The sequence below is a fragment of the Python bivittatus genome, unplaced genomic scaffold (assembly GCF_059951505.1).
Source record: "Python bivittatus isolate LINGU-HERP-01145 unplaced genomic scaffold, Pbiv_v1 ctg000020_np1212, whole genome shotgun sequence".
Taxonomy (NCBI): Eukaryota; Metazoa; Chordata; class Lepidosauria; order Squamata; family Pythonidae; genus Python; species Python bivittatus.
In genome coordinates, this window is record NW_028277030.1 from 47,725,626 (window position 1) to 47,750,936 (window position 25,311).

At 36.6% G+C, this 25,311-nt stretch overlaps 2 long non-coding RNA genes across 5 annotated transcripts in view; one reads left to right on the forward strand and one right to left on the reverse strand.

Moving 5' to 3' along the window:
• LOC112541014 (uncharacterized) overlaps positions 1-25,311 on the forward strand; it is a 91,272-nt gene that overhangs the window by 32,726 nt on the left and 33,235 nt on the right. For 2 of the 4 annotated variants that reach the window (XR_015797877.1, XR_015797878.1), the window contains exon 3: positions 12,212-12,345. The exons of the other annotated variants lie outside the window; for them this stretch is intronic. This is a non-coding gene — a long non-coding RNA (uncharacterized LOC112541014). The remainder of the gene's footprint in view (positions 1-12,211; positions 12,346-25,311) is intronic. 4 annotated transcript variants of the gene reach the window in all.
• LOC148217051 (uncharacterized) overlaps positions 1-25,311 on the reverse strand; it is a 44,112-nt gene that overhangs the window by 8,085 nt on the left and 10,716 nt on the right. The gene's annotated exons all lie outside the window — the stretch shown is intronic.

Consider the following 25,311-nt stretch of genomic DNA (forward strand, 5'->3'; position numbering starts at 1 on the left):
TTGGGACAGGAGATGCCACATTGCAGTTCAGTGATGGAGCCTGTTCCTTCCATGCAGAAGGTTTAATCCATGCCATCTTGGAAAAAAAAAATCCAGCCTGAAGTCCTGGAGGACTCCTAGAGCAGATGAACTAATGATCTTGTTCCACTGAGTGCAGCTTTGGATGGCCTCAAAGATGCCATGACATATCTTCACTGAGCCCAAAAGGAAATGGGAAAACACAGCACTCAGAACCCGGCGCATCTAGGTGAACCCTACCAAACCCCATCAGTCAGTGTTTATGTTTTATACAGAAGAAGTGAATTAACTAACAATGATAGGGGCTCACTTTCAGCACACTTCTGTATTACAACATGCACACAGGTGCCTGGAGCATTGGGAGTGCCAGAGGAGTCCCAGATGGGTGGATCAATATACATTTATAGATAGGCAAATTCCAGGATTGAAGTCAGGATAATGGGGAAGAAGATACCACATACATTCCTAGTTGAAGCAATCAGTAAATGTGCTGCACTAGTCAATAGCCTTCTACAGAAAGGCAGTGAGCCCCTTTTTATTCCATCCCTTCAGTAACTAGATGAACTATCCCTATTTTTAAAACCTTCATCATTTACCTCAGTGGAGATGCATGACCTATGGAAGGAGTGGATTCTTTTGTATTTGTAGAGAGTAACTCTTCATTTTCAAAATGGGGAAATTAACTATGTATATATGAAGTGTAGGCCAAACTCTTGACTGGGACTCAAGGCTTAATGGTTTCATTTAGAGTTTGAGCATTTTAGAATCAGTTCCTGATATGATTGATCTCATACAGTCATCTGGTTTTGGGAGCTGAGTTGATTTATTCCTGACTATGCTCAGGCTTATTAGAAACTGCAGCAAATCTGGTATTTTCCTTTGAATTGTTATGCCTTTGCAGAGCTTGTTGGCAATCTGTTTTCTCATTGGCAAGAACTCTGCCTCACCCTGTCTTCTAGCTCCTGGGCAAAAGCCATCTATTATTTCCTCTCCTCCAGCATTGCTCAGAATGTACTGCCTTGCTCTCCCAATTCAACCACTGTAGCAACATGCAATCACGGTCATAACAGGTTGGGAACTTGCCGGCTTGTAAAATTGCTGCCATGCTATCATTAGATCTTCACAATTCAGGGTGGTTTTAAATGCAACAGAGGAATGACAGCAGGGAGCTGGGAAGGCTTGGGAGGATTTCAGTATTTTTGTTTACACTTTGTTTCACTAACCTCCCCTATAGAGCTTCCCATCATAGCATCCTCTCAGAGTTTCTCTTCCAAACCACAGGCAAATGCACACAAATACATAAACTGAAAAACATCTGTGTGTGTGCTAACAATTTACTTGCTTTCCTTTTGGTGTAGCGTGAAAGGGAAGGGGATTTGTGCTACTCCACTGTAGCCCATAGGGCTGGACATTCTTTGCTCTCTTCTAGCTTTGGTTGAAGAGAGAGAAAGTGAGCTGTGATTGGCTGACCATATTCTCTCCATGTTCTCTGATGTTTCAAGGTCAACTGAAGTGAAGGCAATTGTGAGTTAGTTTTGAACTTGGCCTGGGAGAGACTGGGGAGTGGTGATGCTGGTGTGGTGGAAGTATCTTTGGAGGGACACACAATTGACTTTTCTTTTGTAATTACTGTTTTTATTGGCTCTATTCCTCTTCCTTACAAAGACTGACAAGAAAATGTCTGATTCAACTCAATAGGTTGTTTTTTAAAGGCTTTAAAACATAGGTGGGGAAACAAAGTTCCCTTTACACTATATTTACAATGGATCTTTGTGCCCTAAAATGAAAACAGTAAAATGGTTGGTTTTTAAGGCTTTTTGACTCCAAGTTAATTGTTTCTCTTTAACGTGAATAGAAACAAACATATTAAATCTAGACTGTTGAAACATATAATCCTCCCACAAAAAAACAAAAAGCAAAACCCTTATTCATCTTTTGGAAATAAATGAGGATAGCAAAGTGGCTTTTGTTTCATAATTCCAGAAGTGGCCAGGCATTTACAGCTCTTTTAGTCAAATTCCTCTACAACCTCATTCCTGGTGAACACATCTCTCATCTCCCCTCAGATGAGTTTCATTTTTTAAAACATTCACATCCAATAAACTAGTCAAAATATAATATGAGAAAGAAAAGGAGACAGGAAATGGCTCTCTTGCACGGTTATTACATCCTATTGCCTTTGGGTTGCTTTGTTATGAGTTTCGACTATGTAATTATGCCATCAGAATTCAATCTAAGGCTACTAGGTGGGAGATAGAGTGTGACTTTATTGTTACGGCTAAAAGCTGCTGGGTGTTGACAGCTCTCCAAAGTCACCAACTTTAAGTTTAAAAGGAAAAGTTCAGACTGATAAGCTGTTCTTTGATTGACAATTTCAACCATGACTGCAAGGACTGAAAACAGTTGGGCAAATGGAGAGGAAAGGGAAGTGTCATTTCATTAGAAACTATACTGGAAATACAGAAGGATTTGTAGATTGATACAGCTCCCACACCTAATAAAAACAGTTGTATAGTTTAGAACAACCTGAAGAATGGAAAAGGACATGAGTCATGGTGATTTCTCCAATTATAGTGTTATTAGCCAGATAGAAGCTCCCACAGGAAAAATAATAGCGAAGATGCATAGCTGGAAGTTCGCGTTATTAGATATAATGTTCTACAAATTGTAGATCATCAATTTTAAAGCTTCACTAATTCCCCTTTTCCCCAGAATGAGAGCATAAGAAAAGAAAGATAACTGAACAAACAAGAAAGACATTGTAAGAAGGACTACAGTGAAAAATACAATCCAAGAGGGAAAAAGCTATGCCTTTTCATCTTATTTGTGCAGATTAACTTCTGGCACTGTTAAAGACAAATCTACTATGAGGCAATGAAAGAAATTTAGTCAAAACTAGCAATTGCAGATGGATTGAAGTGTTGTAATAGCCAGGCTATATCTGCTCAAATACTACCCATAAGGAAATATTCAATTCATGGAGTGCCATAATTAGACTATATGCATCATAACTTTAATGGTATGTCACAGAAGGCCACCTTCTTATCTTTTTACCACCCCCATTCAGAATGCTGCATCATTGTTGAGATGAAAAACATATTCTAAAGTGGAAAAGTGGCAAAAAAATGGAAAACCCTAGCGATACATCAAAATGCTAAGATTTATCTGCTGGATAAGGGAGTGGGGGGGAAAACCCTACACAATTTATGGATACACTATTCATTGCCTGAAATGGACATGAGCAAAATCCTCATACAATATTTAAACCTAGTAGGTTGTCCTTTTCTGGCTTCCTCAGAGTAATTCATCAGCTGTGTGTACTATCAACCATTGCTGAAACCAGATCTGAAAGAATATTTTCTGACAGGCCCTTTATGAAACTACATCTACTCAGGCTATAACTGAAAGACTAAAGTCTTATGTTACACTCCTAATATGGGGGTGAAGATTGCCAAATAGCCTGTTACATCTCAGTCATCTGAACTATTAGTTAGCAACTGGACAATAGATCAATAACATCTCTACAGAATGCATCTTCATAGCTTAAGTTGCCATAAAACATGGTTGTGTGTATGTCTGTTGTATTTGCCTATCATATAACTGGCTTTTTTTAGGTAAGTAATAATGTTTACAGGCAGTTTGGTATAGAAATGATGTGTTAATAGGAATTTAAAATATTCCATAAGTAACTTCATAGAAGGAAGTAGTTCTGGAAAAGAGCTACCAAAAAACAAAACAAAAACTAATCATGCTTTGAGTATGATTCCAATAAGAATTAAACTGATTTTTTTACTAACTTCAGTAGCCAAAAGTATAATATTATAGAGATTCAAATAACAATGTTACTTTAATTATTAAACATTGGAGTGACATGGATTTTTCTTTGCAAATGATCATATTTTTCAGCATTATAGCCACCATGTCGGAGGCCACACAAAAATATTTAAATTAAAGCTCTGTGGCTCTTTGACACATATGGATTGGGTATGTGCTCTTTATTTCTATTTGTTTGCTTTCAGAGAAATATTATTTCAGATTTCTTGCAAATTTTAAAGAATTTAATTGCTACCACTTAACCCTTCCACTTGGTTCTAAGCTATGAATGTTGCTGAATTTAGTGGTTGGAGGAGTGAGGGGACAAATTAAAAACATGAATTTAGGCAGCTGATTGCTCTAATTTAGGACCATAGTCCTGGCTATTGCTCCCCAAAGCCAGGAAACTGGGGGCTTCCATTGGTTTTCCAAGGCTGATGATGAGCAGGTCATGCAAATATAAATGTTTCATTAAAGTCACAGGAGTCCTGAAAAACTTCTACAGTCCTTTGCTCTCTACACAGGGCAAACTGCTTCTATAACAATAAACCACTTTACATTGCGTCTGTAAAAAAAGCCTTGTACTGCAATGACTTTAAAATGAGGATATGGGCTTTCAAATGAGCTTTTATTGTGAATTTGTTCTGAACAATTTGTGGGATTTTAAACCCTCCTGTACTTTTCTGTGTCTTTTTTCCATCTTTTTTTTTTTAATTTATAAGTAACATCCATTAGAGAGGAAAAGTCAGAATGGCTGGACATTATTATGAACTGGCAGTGCTAGGAATCCCGTGTCTGAGTCTGGAAGCACCCATTCTCTGAGTTCATTCCCTGAAGGATGTCAGTCCTAAGTAAAGTAGCATTCTCTAAGTTCTAAGGACAAAGGAAAACAGGGGTAATGGACGTATGAGTGTGTGAATCAGCTCCTTTTTTGTTTGAATTGTCAATTCAACTCAGAAAATCAGGTTAATTTGATTTGATGTTTCAAAGTGATTTGATTCAGAAAACCAATTTAATTTGAAGAAAAGAAGGTATCCAATTCAGTTTGATAAATAGAACTACATGGTTTTGTTTGAATGTTGCATTACTTAATTAAACAGAACAGAAAAATAAAAAATAAATAGAAAGGGAAGGAAAAGAAAAGAAAAAAGAAACCAGACAACAACAACAATTATATATAATCTACATTTGTAAGCAAACTTGCTCATAAATTGCAAGTAATGTCAGGACTTTTGGCTAAGCTCCAAAGTGCAAATCTCTGAATCAAAGCTTTGGACAGCTTTAAGTGGGAATGTCTAAGAATATAGGGAGTGGATAGGGAACTTCTGGGACATTGGTATTTTGTAATGCCCCTTGGGAAGATATTTGGTGAATGGGCAAGCCTTCACATGCAGCTATTTTGTGGGAGTACCCAGAATACATCCATATAATTGCAAGCATGACCATCAGCTAAGGGTACCATATCTGATCTGCCTAAATCCAGATGACCATTAGATGTCATAAAAGAGTTAGAGTTACATAACTCCTGCCCTAAATAGATATAAAAGATGTCTTGCTGCTAAGGGCCTTTGCTTAGATGACTGGCCTCAAACCTAAATTTCCTAGGGAATCTGTGAGTAGTTCTCAGCCAACATAACCTTGCAAGCTTGTCAGATAAATGAAATGTGAATTATAAAGCACTTTGTACCATGCACAGTGCTGAAGAACTGCTTAGTAACCCATACATTATACAGATATTTCTATCAACATTTAATTGATGATATGTCCTTCTTTGGGCTTTTTCAATTTTCTGAATAGAAAAAATACGTTGGGAAGAAGTTCATGAAAGAAGGATGCCAAATTTTACTTTCTACTTTTACTGTAATTAAACCATTAGACATCTTGTAATTGGTCCTGTCAAATGTAATTTTCTTAAATAAATTCAGCAAGAGCCAAAATATGAAGCAGTAATGTTGAATTGTCAATCTTTTAAACTTCAGATATGTTTTAAATAACATAACTGAAATTCCACCGATTTGGCTGGGAAGCCACAGTAATACTTCCAAATAGAGGCAGATTTTAAAAACCAACTCTTAAAAACCAACACTAAAAGTGTTTTCCAAAATGTGATTAAACGGATTTAAATGAAAGTGTAGTATAGTCCGTCTTTTATTTAGTTAGACATTTCTGGAGGCTTTTCAGCTGAGAGGGGCTTTTTCCTGCTTACGATTTGCACACTAAACATGTTTTTAAAGGTGTTCTTTTAATTAGAATTGTGTCCAATTCATCAGAATTCATTACAGTGTTATACCATAAAGCCTATCATGTTCTGGTTAGCACATCAAACATCCAGTATAAAGTAAGGATAAGTTCTGTGAATTTCATTAGTGTTTACTGATTCCACTTATGTGACTTGTTTCCATTAGATTTACTTTCTGGTTTTGGAATGAGCAAAAAAACATATAATACATTCATACTTTGATTTGGAAGCTTTAGGCATCTGAAATGTGAGATATGATGAGATATCTGTTTTCAAATAAGACAAAGTTAAAGTGTTTCTCCATCCATCCATCCATCCATCCATCCATCCATCCATCCATCCATCCATCCTTCTTTTCCTTCAAGAGCTTTAGGCAGCATGTTCAATACTTCTTCCTCCAAATTTATTATCTGAACAAACTTATGAAATAGCTTGGGTATGGCAACAAGCCCAAAGTCAACCCATGAGACTTTCTGTAGGCTTGAACTTAGTTCTCTCCCATCCTAATCCATCACTCTAGCCACTACACCATAGTGGACATTAGAAATGCTTCTTAAATAAACACACTCTCTCTCTTTTTTTTGCATAACCACAGATTCACTTGAAAGAAGATTTACCTCTGATTACCCAGGAAGAGAAAGCCATTAATGCAGTCAGCTTTCTGCACAATAATGTGTCTTGCATATGCATAGAAGTGTGATTTGGGTTCATATCCCCTCCCACAGTGTGATGTTTATCTGAGTCCTACTCAATAGTTAGGTATGTCTTATGAGGTGAATAGGCAGGTGTATCTGTAGATAGTTGTGTTGCCTCTAATTTCAGCTAGGTCATAACCAGTCATGATATAGTTAAAAGAGAGAAATCAGGAATCCAAATGTGAAAGTTGTTAAGATAGTTGTAACCCATAAACTCAATTGTTAAGTCAATCCTATTATGCTGAGGAGTGATGAAATAGTAAACATCATATAACAGAATGAGTTAGAGAAGCCAAAGATGGCAAGAAAACAAGAGGAATGATATGGGGATTGAAAGGGAGTAACAGATGGAAAGACAATTAGAGAGGCAGTTATAAAGACAAGATAGTTAAAATGTGCCCTCTAGCTGAACATGATTTCTGGTGGAGGCTTCTGGGGGAGGTATGGTGAACTGAAGATGGCTCTGTGAAAGCAGAGCTGACGACCGTGGCAAAGAGCAAGGAATCAGTGAGTAGACCAGTTCCTTGGAACCTCTCTGGATAAGAGAGGACAGGAGATTGCCCATACATGCTTTGGACAGCTGTGCCTTGCGAGGAGACTGCAGGACAGTAGTTTTCCGCAGGTTTGAGCACTGGGAGATGGGATCAGCCATCTTGCTCAGAACTATGGTGGAGACTTTTAAAGGACACTTTGCAAACCTAATTTTCTAATCACTTTCAGAAATTGCCTATTAACTATTCTAAAGCTATTAGACCCCTTCAGAATGACAGGTTTGAAAAGTCTTCATTGGGTGAGTTTATCTTCAACTCTGAACAAAAGAAAAAATTATTACAAGCTTAAGAACTTAAAGAAACTGAAATAAACAGCAAAAAAGCTAAATAAGATTTTGATCTAAGAAAGTTATAAACAGATTAAGGGTCCAGACAAATTTGGAATATTGACTTTTGCTGTAAGATTTTAGAATTAACTGTAAAGTATAAACAGGTTTTTGTGGGAAACAGACTTATTTTTGTTATCCTGGCAATTGCAAGTCATAACAAAAGATAAGTGATGATTTTAGAAACTGGACACTAGAGGGAACTAAAGATTTTAAGCAGAAGAAAAAAAAATACAAGCCTGATGTCAATTAATACCGGGAGTTACAGAATGATACAAAACATTATAACATCACAAATACTAAAGGAGATCTTTGAAGAATGGAGCCAGAAGTTATTAACTACAATATCAACACTGTCAGTAATGATGTCTGCTTCTATGGATAGACTGTCTAAAAGATGTTAATAAAAGAATGACAGATGTGGAACAAATTTTATCTGAAAAGATAGAGGAAGTAGAGAATGTCGACCTACAAATGACAGGCCAAGAGAATGTTTTGGAAAACAATGCTTTACTGGATATACAAAAGAAACTGGCTGAAGTTTTAAAAATTAAAAGGGAAATACAAATGATAAACTAAGAGAATGACCTGGAAAATGTTTTCTTATTGGTTCTACAAAAGAGGCTTGTTAAAGCCCTGAAGAAATCTGCATGATTGGGATAAAGAAGAATTGAAGAGAAATCAAATCCTATGACAATATTTGATTGAATTAAAGATTGAGACTGTTAGAAGTAAAAGGAAGGAATATAACGTTGGTTTATTTGATCAAAGTTAAAATAAGACTTTTTTTTTTTTTTGGCAATGTTCTGGCAACTGTTTATGGACTTTTTGCTGACACCAGGATTGAAAAGTTGATGTTTTATGGATTTGCTTATAGGATATGGGATGAAGAGATATCTGTTTGTACCCTTATAGAGGGTGAAGAGTTACTAAATTCATTTATACTTGTTGTGATGAAGGTTGGGAGTCACTTCTTTATTTATTTATTTATTTCTTTTCTTTTTCTTTATTATTTTCTCTCTTTTCTTTCTCTTCTTTCTTTTTTTTCCTGCACTTTTTATTCTGTCTTTCCTTTCTCTTCTCTTCCTCTAAGTTTAGTTTGCATTAGTTTTTGTAATTAAAATTCTTAATAAAATTATATTTTTAAAAAAGACACGTCTTTTGGTGAAACCACCCATGCAGTTGCTTGTGTTGCTTAGGATTTTTTATTTTTAAAACATTTCCTGGTCTAGCCAATATCCTTGGAATCCCCCAGTGATCCCCTACCCCAGTCTTAATCAAGGCAAACTCTGCTTAGCCACTGCCATCAGCCACAGTCAGTTAGGTGTTGCCATCAGCTGAAGTACTGAGTTAAGATAGCTAATGATAGAAATATTGGAATGTGCAAAATCAGTATATTAGATAATTATGTTTTATTTTTTACTACTGTAACTCATTGGCCCCAGTTGTTACATTCCATATACAAATACAGTGATTGTTTCAAATATTAAAGTATTATAATTTTGGTGGATTCTAGAAAAACGTATGTCATTCCAAATTCTGTCACTGATTTACATGAAGGGTGGAATCTGTGGTTCTCCAGATACTGTTGAATTACAGCTGCCAGCATCTTTGCCAAGGGGCAAAGCCACATCTGGAGGGCCACATATTCTCGGTCTCTTTTATTCTGTCAAGTATTTTAAAGAAAACTTTACTATTCTTTGTAGCTTGTTTGGTGGTGAAACATGTAATTTTGTCAAGGTTTGTAGTAGTCTGGATCTGTGGATAACACAAATGACTAGATCCTAAATATTTCCCCTTAATCAATAACTTGTGGGCCTTCTATGGATCCTTCTTTAGTCTTCTAGTTTGGATTAGTGACTGCTTCTCAAATGACAGTACTTTTAAGGGAGCCACATGGTTTGTATATGCCAAAACTGTCACTATGACTTGTTGCATTTGGCTAGCCAGCTCGGTTGCAGTAACAGATGTGCAAAAAAGGATCTTTGATATGTGTTTGAAAGGTTAAATGTTTTTTAATAGCCACCTTCTTCAAAATAACATCTAGAACTCCAGATGAATGCTTTATGCTATGAAAAAAAGTAGATTATAATATATTTATAACAAGAATAGGTCAATGGTTTCCTATTATGGAAAGGATAAAAGAACTAAAATCAATAAATCTACCCATCATAAATGTAGCTACAGTCTGCAACATTGGGAAAATTATTAGCAGAACCTCATGATGTCTGGATGTTATAGCTTGTAAATTTCTCCATACATATGTGTGTAGTTATGTACATACTCGCTGTTCATCCCCCTGCTAGAATTCTGTTAAAATACTCCATAGAATGTGCATTTGATTCTTGTTTTATTTTATAGAAAGACAAACAGACAGGCAGACAGACAACAGGATCTTCTGAATACATTGCTTTCTGGTATTATACTGTTTTTAAAAATCACCTGAAATGTACTTCTCTTCCCAGCTACAGGCAGAGAAGAACAATTACCAATTTCCAAATTCTTCATGTGTTGGTGAATGGGATTATTGGTTGATTAAAATCAAGGCAGGGGGGATGCATGCTGCTTTGCATGCCATGTTTTTGGCATCCCAATTGTTGACGGCGGCAGTCCTATGATGATTTTCCACAACTGACCACAATCACAGCGTAACATTCTCTGTCTCTAAATTAGTATGAGCCACCCACAAGCTTGCAGGAAAGCAGAATCAGAACCTTTCTGATTCTGTGTCAGGGCCTTCATGTGGCTGCTGCAAATGGCTTTGGTATAAATTTCTGCATGACATTGTCATGTACCAATACTTGGCACTGGACTGGTCAAGCAGCAGTTCCCTCTTACCTAGGAGGTTGCCAATAAAACACTGAACATAAAATGGATGCTTATGAATCCTCATATGTTAATATATCTATAATTGGCCATGGGAAAGTACTGGGGAGTAAACATTCAGTTTTCTGGAGTTTGGTGGAAAATTAGCTAGCACTTTCAAGCCTAGTTCATACACTATTGCTATTTTTTTTAGATCGGCTAAGTTTATATATAAACATGAACTTAGCTGCTCTGAAATGGAAGAAAAGAAACTGACAATCATACAGAACAAAACAACGGATAGAAGAATGGAAATTATGAGTAAATATGAAATAAAATAATTTTCATGCTCAGAGGCCAGCACATTGTTTTTAATAGTTGTAAAAATAATTCTTAGACCTTTACATTTTCTGTTGTTAAGCAATACACTAAATTAGTCACTATTAGGGACATAAGCTTTTATCAGGCTCTTAAAGTGACTGTTTGGTGATGCAGTCAGTTCCCCAAACTAGAGCAAGTGGGACAAAATTGGAATGGATGAGGTTTTAAAAGTTATTAGGAGTGATAAATCTAAAGGAATTCCAAGTTGTACACTTTCTCTCTCTTACAGTACTACCTTTAAAGATTTTTAATATTTTCAGAAATGCAGCTTATATAACATGAGGAGGCTTAAACAGCCTTTCAGACTTCATTTAGCTTTCCTAGCCACCAGATACTGGAAGAGACGCATTTTTAAAATATATTAATTTTACTATTTAATATTATTTAATATTATAATAATAGTATTAATATTAATACTATTTAATATTTAATATTATTTTTATATTTAAACCACCTGATGCAAGAAGAGGTTTCTGCCTCAAACTTAGTATTCTATAACGGCAAATTAGATTTAGGAAACAAACTGCAGTTTATATGTAAATCTAAGTTTTGGGAACATTAGTTTAATCTTTTCCCATCTCCCCTTTCTTTAACAAGGGCCAAACATTAAAACAGGATAGGAATCTATGTCCTGTATGCTATGCAGAAAGGAAATACTGCCCATTAAAAGTAGGAATAAATTAGTTCACATTAGTTAAATTTGCATTTGTTACCATCCATTGCATTCAGAATAGCCCCTCTATTTTTGTTGGATTAGGTTGTTAGCACTTTTCTCTCTGAGAGCCTTTAATTGCCCTTGAATTGGAATCAGACTATAAAGACATTGTTGATGGCTCCTGAAATTTTGGAATGCTTTGCTCATAATCTGCACAGACGTGACCTTGCTTAGATCAGTTCTTTAGGGCTGGAAACCATTACACTTTTGCATATGCAGATCCTTATTCCTTTGTAAAGTTAACATATAGTTTATTTATTTGTTGAATTTATATCCCACTACAGTCTCATGATTCTTGGAGGTATACAGTATATTCAAGGAAAAGGTTTAAGACAAGCATGGTAAGAGTAAAACAATCATAAGCTAAATAAGGAAATTTATTTATTTATTCGATGTGTATAGCCATAATCATAATCTAATCATAACATTAACCCACATATACCATAACAATAAAAGAAAGAAAGAAAGAATGCTCCCTGTAAAAGCTCAGATCTGAACAACCTTCTGAAGCCATCAAGGAGGGGGCTAATTTGACCTCTGTGGGCATCAGGTTCAGGGCATTGAGAAAAATGTGAAAAGAGATGGTGATTAGAGAGAATTTAAAAAGAATATGCTTCCTTATTAAGGTTGGATATATCTGTCTTAGATACAATTTTATTTCTACTTAGGATGTCTACAAAAGATGGGTGATGGGATGCCTTCTGGATGAAACACACACAAATAACGAATCATGGGCTAGTAGTGGCAGGACCAAGAAGGTGTTTGGGCTTCTAGCCTTCTTCCTGAGGACACCTTATGATAGGTATGTAAAATAAAGCCACTATAAACAAAAGACAATGCCTTTGCTGCCAGCTTACGGAATTGTAGAAAGACAAAGGCTAAAAGAGTTCCTTGCAGTAGAAAAATAGAGTGGAGCTTCATCAAACAGCAGAAAGACAGGTTATATCCTTTTAACTTTCCTCAATCACTCCTGTTCCAAATGCCTTGATGATTACCCTAATTTTGAATTCATAATGGGAAAATGCAAATCTCTGTATTGCTACCCATGTCTTGGTGGAAAAACGTGTAAATGTATACATACAGGACAGCCAGTGTGATATAGTGGCAAAGAGGCTGGCTTAGAAGCAGAGGGATCCAGATTTTAGTCTTCCCTTAGGCACAGAAATCAGCTGGGTGACTTTGGGCCATCATTCTCTCCTAACCCTAGACCTACTTCCCTAGATTGGGAAGTAAAAAAATATTTATGTACCAACCTGCACCGGACCTGTGATGTGTGTGTGCGTGCGCTTATATCTCTGTGTGTGTGTGTGTGTGTGTGTGTGAATGTATGTATATTCCCAATGCATTGTATCTGTGTATTCAGTTTTATATTTGTATTTTAATGATGATTAGAACTAATCTCTAATTGGACCATGTCATTGGAATTCTGGAAAGCCAATTTCTGATTGGTTCTTCATCCAGATGGATTTGTAATTGGTCTGATATGAAGAATTTCCAAAGGAGCTAATTTTGGTTACAAATACAAGAGCTCAGTTAGTTCCTGCTCAGTTGCCTGCGAGCTGCCAAGAAGTATGGTACAAGCAGATCTGAAGATGCCAATCACAGATAATGACAAAATGCTAGGTTACTAGATAATTATACCACAGCCTCGTAGCCTGGAAGCTCATCAGCATTGAACTGGTGCTGGCTGAGGAAGCCTGCATCAGTAAATCAGATTGTTTGTCATAGATATAACATAAGGCAAATTTTGCAGGAAGGTATTAAATCAGGATGAAAATAGTTTTTAAAATATAGTCAATCTATCCTCATGGAGCATTGTTTCAGAAACCGGAGAAGTATGAACATAGAAAATTAGTATACCTCCCTGCAATTTCATAATGACAGAATAAAACTGTCCAGATAATTGCTGAATAAAAATATGTCTGGGCACAGCTGTATGATATCCAAATTATGTTAATGCTTTCATATGGGATCTTATGTCATTAAACAGTAAAAATTCATGGAGATGTTCTGGCACAATTTAACAAATTTAGCTGAATGTTCCCAATTTTTCACCTTGATCATAGTAGACTGCTATTATATACTGTTATATGCACACACACAATATGCTACTATATGCAATAATAATATTATGGAACCCATTTGATCATTAGTACATGAAAAGGGTAATGTAAAAAGTGCTGGAGAGTGCCCAACGTTATAGAAGACACAAATGACTATCCATCAGTCTTGCAGCAAACTGCTAGAGGCCTATTTAGCTTAGCATTCTGATCAGTCAAAAGTCTACAAGAAGCTTACAAGCACACATGACATTAAGAAACCTTTTGGAATGACAAAAACTGCCTGTGATTTTATGAACCTCACGGATATTTAAAGAATAAAAGAAAAAAATCTGAATTATTGGCTACAACATCCCAATGCTGCCCTCTGTGTTACTGAAAGGAAGGTATTATAACACTCCTGTGTAAGAGAATCTACGCCCTTTTCCAGTGGGAGAAATAAAGATAATTTCACAAAAAGTTCCTACCCAGCTCTTTAATTTGAACTGGTAGGCAGATCTTATAATACCTCTTCCAGCTAAAAGCCATGATAGTTAAGAGGAGAATATTCTCTTCCTTTCAGCTAATAGATTTTCTTAAATGATCAGAAGTATAGCCAAATTTTGATACTGCTATTTGTTATTTAGTATTATAGCTAATTTGTAGATGTCTTCGATATGTATCTTGTTGCATTTGAGTTATATTTTTCTCTCTTCTATTTTTATGTATGTAGGTATTTATTCTTAGTCTTTGACTATAAATAAAAATTGATTATATATCTTGCAGTGCTCAGTTCTATGTCTTTCATGCCAATATTACACTCACAGACTTGAGCTGGGGCATGGCCATCATTGTTGTGGAGGAGGAGAAATAACTACACAGATTGGTGCTTTAGTTTTTTCTGTTGCTGTAGATTTCAGTTTGTGATCTGCAGCACTTTTTAATTTTGGCAAACATATGCAAGACAATATGTGTATTTCCTCTGATCAAGGCATCTGTGAATCACTGAATAGAAATAAATATGAGTGCATAAAAAGTTTTCTGTATATTACAGATATAGAAAAAAGAAAGTATTTTGTTAATTTATGTTGTCTGAGAGTATTAGTGTGCTACTGAAATAAATGTTTGTGAGGCAGTTCATGTACTTCTGATATGTTCACAGCAACAGTTCGCAATTACGGGTGATTCTGGATGTATGGCTGCTAATGCAACAAAGCAAAAATCTATAGATATTCTATTGTTCCCTCTTTAAAAAATTGGTACTCTTTGTGTGTGTTTAATGCAAAGACTGCTGGGAAAACACGGGGAGGTTTACAGCAGGAAACTTTATTGTGTGGGTTATTTCTAAACAGGCCCGTTCTTTTTCATTCAGTCTTTGCTTCTATGGCTTCTGTTCCTTAAAACAGCAGGATAAGAGCCATACACAGTTTAATCTTGCTAAATGATTTTATTGCAGAAAATGAAGGCTGTCCTCAGACCTTCTTTCCACTATATACTTCTTCACTCCTTTGCACTCATCGCTTGCTGCTGTTTTATCAAAGTGCACCTACCTTTTTTTTTTTAATGAAATTCTAAAATTTCAAAATAAATTCTGAAGATCAATTAGTATTTGTGGCTTGTGGAATTCTAGAGAAAATAATTAATTTTCAATAAACAAATGTGCATATTTGTGTATGTGTATACAACATTTTTATTCTATTCTGAATGAGAAAGATAGGAAACGTGAAACACGAAGCAAATTTTAAAATAGTACATTTGGTGTACGGTACTTTGAAATTCTGGAATTTCAGTTTAATTTTTTTAAATAGTGGGTGCACAGTGGTAAAACACACCTATGCTCAAGCACAGAACAGCTGAAGTGTTTATGGAAGTGAAGAGGAAGAGGGATCACTACAGGTTTTGCTTCCCACCCCCTCCCCTCCACTAATCACCATGGGACAGAGACACTTTTGGAAAACAGTGCTTCTGATTAAGTTTTTCTGGCCAAATGGATTCCAAGCCCATTTTAAAGAAATGTACAACAAGAAAATAGAGGCTGATTACTAGAGAATGACAATGATTTCTTGATGCCCAATGAAACTGCAAACATAAATCATGGCCAATGCACATTAAAAGAACCACCTGGAATACTGTGATCTAGTGGCTTTGCATGGAAACACTAGAAAGAGGTGAGCTATGCTACTGTGCCACCATTTCTGACAACAAAACCTTGCATATTGCACATGTATGATGATAAATATGCACACCCTGCCTTGTGCAAATTCTTCTTGGAAATACAGAGAGAGAAAGCATGAGCTAGTCACAAGTCCAGTGTTTGCCAAATCTTTCCTGAGTGTTAGGATGTTTCCTGGTTTTGTTGCTCTAGTCATATTTGAAAAATTAGAAGTAAACTATTGGGTGAGCTGCAAAGAATTCGAACTGACACATGCCTTACATTGGAAATAACATAGCTAAAATTTATATACAAATTATATATACATAGGGATACATACATACATATATTAAAACTGCTTACTTTAATATGGTTTGTTCACAGCTCTAATGTCTTTAACATATGTGGCCAAGTAGTATTTTATGGAAGTAACAGACATGGTTATTTGGTTATTAGGTAATATGGATTATACTTCATTTTTAGTCCTAAATCAGGAAATCTAGCAAAAAGGCAGTAGATGGGTTTGGGAAATTACCTTGTGAGATGGAACTGAAGATGAAGTGTGGGCCAGAAATGTAGGACTGGGTCAGAGCTAAGCATGGGGAGGTGGGACTAGATCCAGTGTTAATACTCCCTGGAAGGTCAGACTGCTTCCATCAGCAACTCAGAACCAGTGGACTATGTTCACTAGAGGGAGGAGGTGGCCAAGTAATTTGTCATTTGTTCCTCTATCTTTATGAAGTCTATACTACTACATCATGCCCTCCATAAGAGGGTTTGCAAAGGCTGTAGATCATATTTATGGATGGGCACATATAAGGAATTGTAACAAGGAAGTGTTAATTAGTAAGAAAAATAAGCTCCCCCTTCTACACATGAAAACATTCAGTCTGGACTTTTGCTCTGCATTGCTCAGGACCCTCCAACCCTTCTCTTTTTCACAGACAGAAAATTAAATTACAGTATGCTGTTACTGCAGTACTTAGATGACTGTTGAACACATTTCCTGTGAATGAACTTTGTGGGATCAGATTTGAAGGTGACACCAGATAGTAAAACTTGCTTTACCAGTAATTTATGGAAATGAGCTGCCCAAAGTCACCCTCTGGGGGAGATGGGTGGCATACAAATTGAATGAATGAATGAATGAATGAATGAATGAATGAATGAATGAATGTCCAAGCCTTATCTTCTAAACCACACTATCTGGCATTACAGGAGGAGTAGAATTATTTGGGGGTGGGGGATCAATTCTCCAAAAGCATTTACTTTTTGTAGTAATAGTAGCAGCAGCAGCAGTAGTGGCCCTCAGCCTCATTTCAGAAGCCATCTCCAGAAGGTTGACTCAGTTCTTGGGTAAGTAATATCTGTCCCTTCTCTGCAGCTTTCTCCTTGGGAGAGAAGATGGCATCAGAAAGCAAAGGAAAAAACACATCTCCAAGAGAATGTGTGTGCCCGCTCACTTTTTAGCAATCCCTCTTTTTTATAATTAAACACTGACTACCACTGGAATAATATTCTATTCCTTTAAATAATGGAACAAAATTGTCACGTAGTTATATTCAATTACATTACTTCAAAATTAGGTGGAACAGCAACTGTATAGTGAAAGCTGAGAGCCTTGTACCCTTCAGATTTATTTATTTATTTCAATTTATTGACTGCCCAACTCCAGTGGATTCTGGGCGGCGTATTGTTGGATTCTCTAAGCTTACATGGCCAATTGTTTTCCAACCACATAGTTTACAAAATGACAGGGCAGTGTGGAAGACTACACTGCACTCTGAGTTAGAAAAAATCACAGACATGGTGCCAGGTTTATGTTTCATATATAATATAAAAAATTGGTCATCTCAAAATTGTATGAGAAAGGTCAATAATATGGATCAGAATCATGGTCTAGGAAGTGAACAGCATTCTCTGGATCTTGATTTATTGGTTCTCCTTTCAAATATAGAGTGTTGTATACTAAAAAAAATTTTTTTTAAAAAAACTTCAGATGTAATATCCCAGTGTTGATTCCAAAGGAGTATGCATAAAATTTCAGATAAATTGATGTAAGGTACTGGAACTTGGCTCCATAATTATAAGGACTTTTTTAGTCTTACAGCTCTGTAACTATTACGTTGAAGCTAATACATACTGCGTGTTATCCTTTTAAAGCAGAGCCGTTCAAGATGTCTAGTTATCCAATCATTCATAATCTGAAAAGTTAGTAAGGTAAACTTTTCCTAGGAGAGAATTAGGATGAAAATTTAGATGCTATATTTTAATAAGGGTTGTTTTGTCTTTGCTTTTGCATTGTGAAGGCAGAATGGCCCATTTAGATTAAAAAAAGCTTGGTACTACAAGTGAGTAGCTGAGACTTAATCTGAGCTCAGACGTTTTGGGTGTTTTGAGGCATTTCTGTTTTTCAGTTCTGCTTTGTAAGGGGAAAATCCCTCATGGTCTTCACTATGGCTGAAATCTTATGCATACCTAGAACACAAGAAGGATGTTACGCGGATACTTGCCCCTGAATTAAATATGCTGTAATGATATGTGGGAATGACCTTGGGAGACAGGAGGGAGAGCCTTAGACTGGACAACCGTCATGTAAAAATTGTCTCAGCCCACAGAAGGAGAGGAGGCATGGGAAGCATCTCAGAAGGGACTCTCCAGAGTTTTCTGGAGGGTGAAAGGAAAGGAGGGGAGGGATACTTTCAGTCTTGTGAGATTCTGTTAATGTAACCTGACAATAAAGATAGAGCTAGTACTCCTAATTGTGCTTCTTGTCTGGGCTACCTCACAAAGCTAACGTATGCACAGAAGAGAACTGGTTGTAAACATACAATAAAAGAAATGATTACTCCTACTCTTTCTAACATTTATGTTGCAATCCTACACACACATCTGATAATAAGCCTCATTGAACTCTTCTGAGTAGAGATAGGATTGTAATACAGATTGTCCACTAGTGCAAAGGTCACAGAAGTACTGAAATCCTCAGTTTCAGTCCTTGGCAGTCTGACAGAGGAGGCAAAGATGAAAGAAGTCAGAGACTCACCAGTACAGTACTACAAACAAGATTTGAGGGCAAACAAGATTTGACGGCAAGATTATGTAGTTTAGGTCCAGGTATAGAAAGTCAGAAAGGCAGAGGGAATGGTGGCTTGACAAATTCTGAAGAGAATGTTGTATCAGGAAAAATGGAGCAAAATGAAAAGCAGAAATACTGGAGTGGGAGAAACAGGTATAGATGATGAACAGGATAAGATGAAAAGGAAACTAAAAGGAGACTAGTGAACATACTTGCATACTGCATTCTGCACATGAAATCACCTTGAAACTATATCTGTTTGATGTGTATTCCACATGGCAACTTTGAGGCCTGGAGAAATTTGCCACATGTATAGATACACTATCACGTTATTTAGAGTTTCCATGAAGTCTCTCAAAATTCCTAGCAGTGGCTTGGAGATCCTGCACAAGATGATTATAATGGACAGTTTCCATACAATGTATTTTCCAGTTGGATGCTCTTTGCATATAAACTAGCTCCAAATACAGGAGAGAGGTTGAGTGTTCTAAAAAGAAGAACTGATGCTGCTAGGAATTGATACTGATACTTATAAACAAAACATTCCCTGACTCGTGATGGAACCAAACTGTTTGAACTTACTTTTCTATGGATTTTAATGAACCCCAGACAATACGGTGCAATTGCTCTTATGTCCTGTTTATGGGATTCTTTCAGGCAGCTGTGGGACACTGAGAGAACAGAATGCTGGATTATATAAGGCTTTGATCTGATCTGGCAGGGCTATTCTTCAGTTCATGATTTGTTGTTGTTAATCTTTAGATCCACTTGGTTTCCCTAGAATATGGCGACTTCTTTCTCATAATCTTTTCAGAGCTAAGATAAGGTCCTCTTGGACATTTATGGTGAAACAGATGGCAGTTAGAGTCCACTAGCTGGTCATGGTCTCATTCATTCTTTTCTTTCTTGTGAGGTAATCTTTTCTTCTTCATCTCATTACCAACATCTGATCTAATGGAGCAGGATGGTTTATCAGCCCCCAGGCTCACATTGTTAACATTGCAGATCTCTACAGAGACCTTGAGAACGATAGTAGCGTATTCACAACAGGAGGAAACTGCCAACAGAAACAGTTCCTGAATTTGTTCCCAAACAGGATGATTAAAAGAAAAAATAAAAAAGAATTTCATTCAGACCACACACAAATCTTCTGGCTTGCATGTGGAGCCTCTAGCATACACTTGCTTTACCCTTGCTGTATAAACAGCAGGCACAGTGCTTTTTACATGGGTATACATATTATTTTTGCTTCAAGCTTTTTAACTCAGCAGTATATCAGTGATGTTAAAAAAAAGACTTCAAAAATTTCTTAACAAAAATATATGAACTTGAAGAAAATTAAGATAGCATAAATTACAGATCTTTCTTCAGTTTCATAAATAATGCTCCTGAGTAAGATACCTCAACATTTTTTAAAAAACGTATTCTTGTATCTTGTTAAAAATGTACAAACAGATGGACTTAAATATTTTTATATGTTATGTGTCTGTTTTAGCACAGGAAAATTTTAATTAACCCAAAATAATATGGCTATAACCCTATGCATACATTTGAGTTTTTAACTTAATTAAATGGCATTTATTTACTTCTCAGTAAGTAAATTTGAGATCATACTTCATAGCTATGTAACATATAGAAATTTCAAGGTAGAATGCCTAGTAAAAAGTTAATATCGATGAAATTGTAAAAATGCCCCAAATTAACCATGACAAGAAAGGCCTCTGTTGGCCGAAAACAAATGGCTTCTATAAATTCCAGAGACAATGTAAAGGCTCTATTGGAGGTTTTTCTAAAGCTGCTTAAGAGTTGAGCCCAACACCTTTAATAAAATCAAGGTGGCAGCCCATGAAAATATTTACTTCAGCCATAGAAGTACAGTAAATCTGATACTGTTGCTGAAAGATGCCCTTAGGCATCTGTACAAGCCTTCAACAGGAGCAGCCATGGTGCTGGATCTACAGGGGCCTTAGATCAGGGGCTGAAAACTCCTCATGGACAACTGGCATAGCTTTGATATTTTAAACCAGTTAGAAACTAAAAAGAAAAAAGAAAGCGAGCTGCACTCAACTATTTGCACAGGTCACATGACAGAAGGTGCCATTTAAAAAGAAACTTGTTTTTCTTTTAGAAAAAAAGGTATTTTTGCCCATAATATTCCAAAGCATGCTGTTCCATAAATTAACACTGGAGGCGCATGAAGAGAACTAAAAAACAAGCATGACATTATTTCATGCTGCATGTCATCCCTTACTCTTCAGGAAAGAGAACAGTGGATGAGGAAGGAAAAATGAATTTCATATGCAAAATGCAAATCGATCTTAACATAGCTTGAATATTTGTTACTTTTCAGTGTTAAATTCCATCAAAGAATGTTTTTTTATTATTCCCATAGATCAGACTAATGTTTTAATAACATGATAATGCTTTCAAATAAGCTATTTTTGTGGAGGGAACACAACAATAAGGAATAATCATATATGATCTGAAACACAGGCAGAAATAGCAAATTGCTGTAGAGAGAGTTCTGTACTACAGAATCAGTTCACTGAAGTGGAGAGGAACTGAGAAGACAGGATGTAAACCTGGGACCCCAAACAAGTGATTGGCTTGAATGGATATTCAAAGCAAACTGACCTCAACATTAGCCTCAACATTAGCCTATATTGAAGGCTGCAGAATCTCATGACCCTGCATGTGATATTCCTAAATACCTGACAAGTCTATCCTATCCCAAAGAAAATTAGGCAAAATCCAGTTTTCTAATCTTACCACTTTCCCTCTCCTTTTCCCCTATCCCTACCTCCACCCTTCCTTCTGCTGCTTAAAAATGGGGAGCAAACGATGGGTTTGGGATGACAAGTCCTGACTTTGGAGGACCTTTGCCTGTTTTCAAGCCACTTTCATTCAGAGTTCTGCCCTGGGCTGTGGAAACAAACTATGGCCAGATGTGAAACAATGAATCTGGTCTAATGACTGCAGGACAGGAAAAACAATCATAAGACAAGTTACACCCTGGTTCTGCTGAGAGGCAGGTGGGAGTGGGGGGTAATTGGCAGGGAAGTTACCTTCTCTTTCTTTAGCCAGGGAAAAGGGAGTTCTGCTACAAACTGTCCACCTCGGTTCTGGGGGACACAGGACTTGTACTCAAAACTCAAGAATACAGGTTCTTTCTTGTGCCCCACTTGATTCCTTAACCAGCTGTGCTGCACTTGCAGCCCAGTCATCTTCTTGTGTTATCTCTGGGTCTCCTGATTTGACCCAGGTGGCCTGCTTGATCTCTCCTGGCTCTTCCTCCTCCAGTATGGACTCTCATCCTGGATCTTGCCTAAGCTTGATGTGGGACCAGCTACCAAGAGAAACAGTGAACTCTATCTTGCTGGATATGAAGCTAGACAATAATCTGTTGGGATTGCCTTAAATGAGCAGGAGGATAGACTGAAGGGCCTAAATAGATGCCTCCAACATTGTGGTTCTATGATGTTATGTTAGATGGCTGAGTCAGGATCAGAAGAAAGCAGTGGCAGTGGGATCATGAACAGAAATTCAGGGAAGATTAAGGATTTTGACCAAAAATTACTGAAAATTCTTCTAATCTGATTCTGAATATTTGTTCTCATAATTTCCTCTCTTGAAAATGAAAGCAATTCTTGCAGATATAATCCAACATCAGCTGCAGATGTTAGGAATTAATCACATTTGTATTTTGAAAGGAAATGAAGTGTTGAAGGAAGTAAATCTAAATTTGGTAGTAGTATTTGAATTCTAGTGCTTCTCCTTAATTATCTTGAATTTTATATTGTTTTGTGCTGCTCAGTGTTTTCAGTCATTAACTGAACTCATCTGTTAACTCATTCATTGTATATTCCTCAGAAATATTTGAATGGTATTCTTTTTCGCTGTTACTTCATTTGCTTACCAATTTCTTCTGTGATTTTTGTAACTATACTATAATAGAATTTGCATAGTCCCTCCATGTTTGTAAGAATGGTAAGGTAATCTGTGCCACAATGTTCATTCCTTGCAGATTTTGATTATGCAAGCAGGATTCCTCTCAGAATTCTATGCCATGCTCCTTCCCTCCTGCATTCTTCCATTCCATTGGCTGGTATTCCCTGTTAATTAATAGAAGGAGAACAACCCTTGCTTGGAATCTTTGTTCAAACATTCTGTGGCTGAAAGATGAAAGTTCTTTCTCCTTATTTGAGGGTTGGTGCTTCAGGAGAGTCATATACTGGCTTTTATAGAATTGTTACTTGTGATTTTAATTGGGGGATATTTATATTTTTATTGTTTTTATTGTCTTGGTTTTTAGTTGTAAACTGCCCAGAGTCATCCTCTGGGGGAGATGGGTGGCATATAAATGTACTAATAAATAAAATATGTTTCCAAACAAAACCTAACATTTGAAAGCATACCATGGAGTCTTTCTCCTCTGCCTCTGAATATCTGTCCTTAGCATTCATTTGTAGCTTTGCTATTGACAGTTCAGTAATAGAATTATAGTTGTAATATAGTATTAGTATTAATAATATAGCACTTAAAGTCCTAAGCATGGTAGACAGTATTGTTTAATAACATTGTAATGACTTGCCTGTATGAATCAGCCTATTCAAATCAGTAGTTTCATGTGACCTGATCCCAATTAAAGTATACTAGTTTTTAGATGTGAATTTCACATATGTGATACTGACATGCGAGTCATGAGAGAGCACATGATGGTTAGGCTTGCATGGGTCAACCTGAGTCATTGCCATAGCATTCTCAGAAAGTGCATTACATTATTTAAAAAAAAACATTGAACTTTCTTTTTTGAGAAGATATTAATTAAACTGGGTGGAAGGTCTTGAATTGTTGGCATCTATATAATAAGACACACATGACCATTAAGAGCAATAGCAACTATTGGACTATTGGATAAACATTAAGCAGTAAATATTGTTTTCCCTAAAACATAAAATGTAGTTCACCATAAACTTTCATTATAGCAGTGGATAAACAAAGAAAGTCATGGCACCCCAAAGAGCAATGCTGACACAACGTAAATAGAAAAATTTAATATCTAAAATGTTTTTTTGAAGACAGAAACATTGATCTTGTTGAACTTTTCAAGTTTCCAAAAATGTGTGCGGTTGCATGGTTATAAACTGGGAATGTCAAGATATTTAGTGCTTGATTCTAATCTTCTTTACACCAGGTTTACTGAGTTCTGTGGCTATTATCCATTATTATACCAATATAAATGAGACCAGGGTCGGGTCACTCTATGAGATAGTAATATAAAAACTCCAGGCCAAGTTCAAGTTGCATTAAAGTCACTGCTGACACTGCTGAGAAAAGAAACCATCTGGAGTGTGTATCTTCAAGGATACCGGGGGGGGGAGGTAGGGAGAGAAGGAAGGAAGGAAGGAAGGAAGGAAGGAAGGAAGGAAGGAAGGAAGGAAGGAAGGAAGGAAGGAAGGAAGGAAGGAAGGAAGGAAAGGAAGGAAGGATTTTTGCTTTGTTTTTCATAATCAGAGAGACATGTACTGTACATTTCTTGAAGTCATTACCACCTCAGATGCAGTTTTCAAAAACCAGGGAAATGAAAACGATCTTTGCCAAATATAATTCTGATACTAAGAATGGTCAAATTTCTGTTGATCTTTTCTGCACAACAAGCAAAAATTAAATCTTGAACCATGGCTTTTAAACAGCAACAATATAAGATAGATAGACAGACAGACAGACAGACACAGACAGAGACAGACAGACAGACAGACAGACAGAGGACTTCTGGGGAAGAAGCTGCAAACTGAAGATGGCTCCGCTAAAAGCAGAGCCAATGACCACAGCAGAATGAAGAGCAGGCAAGTAGACCGGCCCTTCATAATTCCTCTCCGGACAAGGAAAGGACTGGAGATTGTTCACAAGTGCTCCATACAGCTACTCCTCACGAGGAGGCCACAAGACAGTGGTTTCCAGTGGGTTTAGAGCTCTGGGAGATAAGGGAATAACCATCTTGTTGAAACTGCAGTTGGTGCCTTCAAAAGAATACTGGGTTCGTACACATCCTTTTCTAATCACTTTTGGAAATTGCTTATTAACTGTTTTTCAGCTATTGGGAACTTTTAGATCCACAAGTTTTATAGCACTGGGTGAGTTTCCTTCAATCCTTAGCAAAAGAAGTTTTAAATACAAGCTTAAGGACTTAAACATTTTTTTTTGGAATAAACAGCAAAAGGGTGGTTAGAACTTTGATTTTGGAAAGTTACAAATGGACAAAGGGTCCAGATGGCTTTGAAATAAGATTTTTGAATTAATCATAAGAATCCTTCCCGTGGGAAAATGCTTTTGTTTTGAATTCTCTTTTAAAAAATGATGGATGGGACTTTGAAGGTTGGACACTAGAGGAAACCAGAAGGAACTAAAGGTTATGATTAAAAGCGAAGAACACTTAAATTTGACTTACTAATACAGAATGAAGCAAAATATTTTAACATATTGAAGGATATTGTTGAA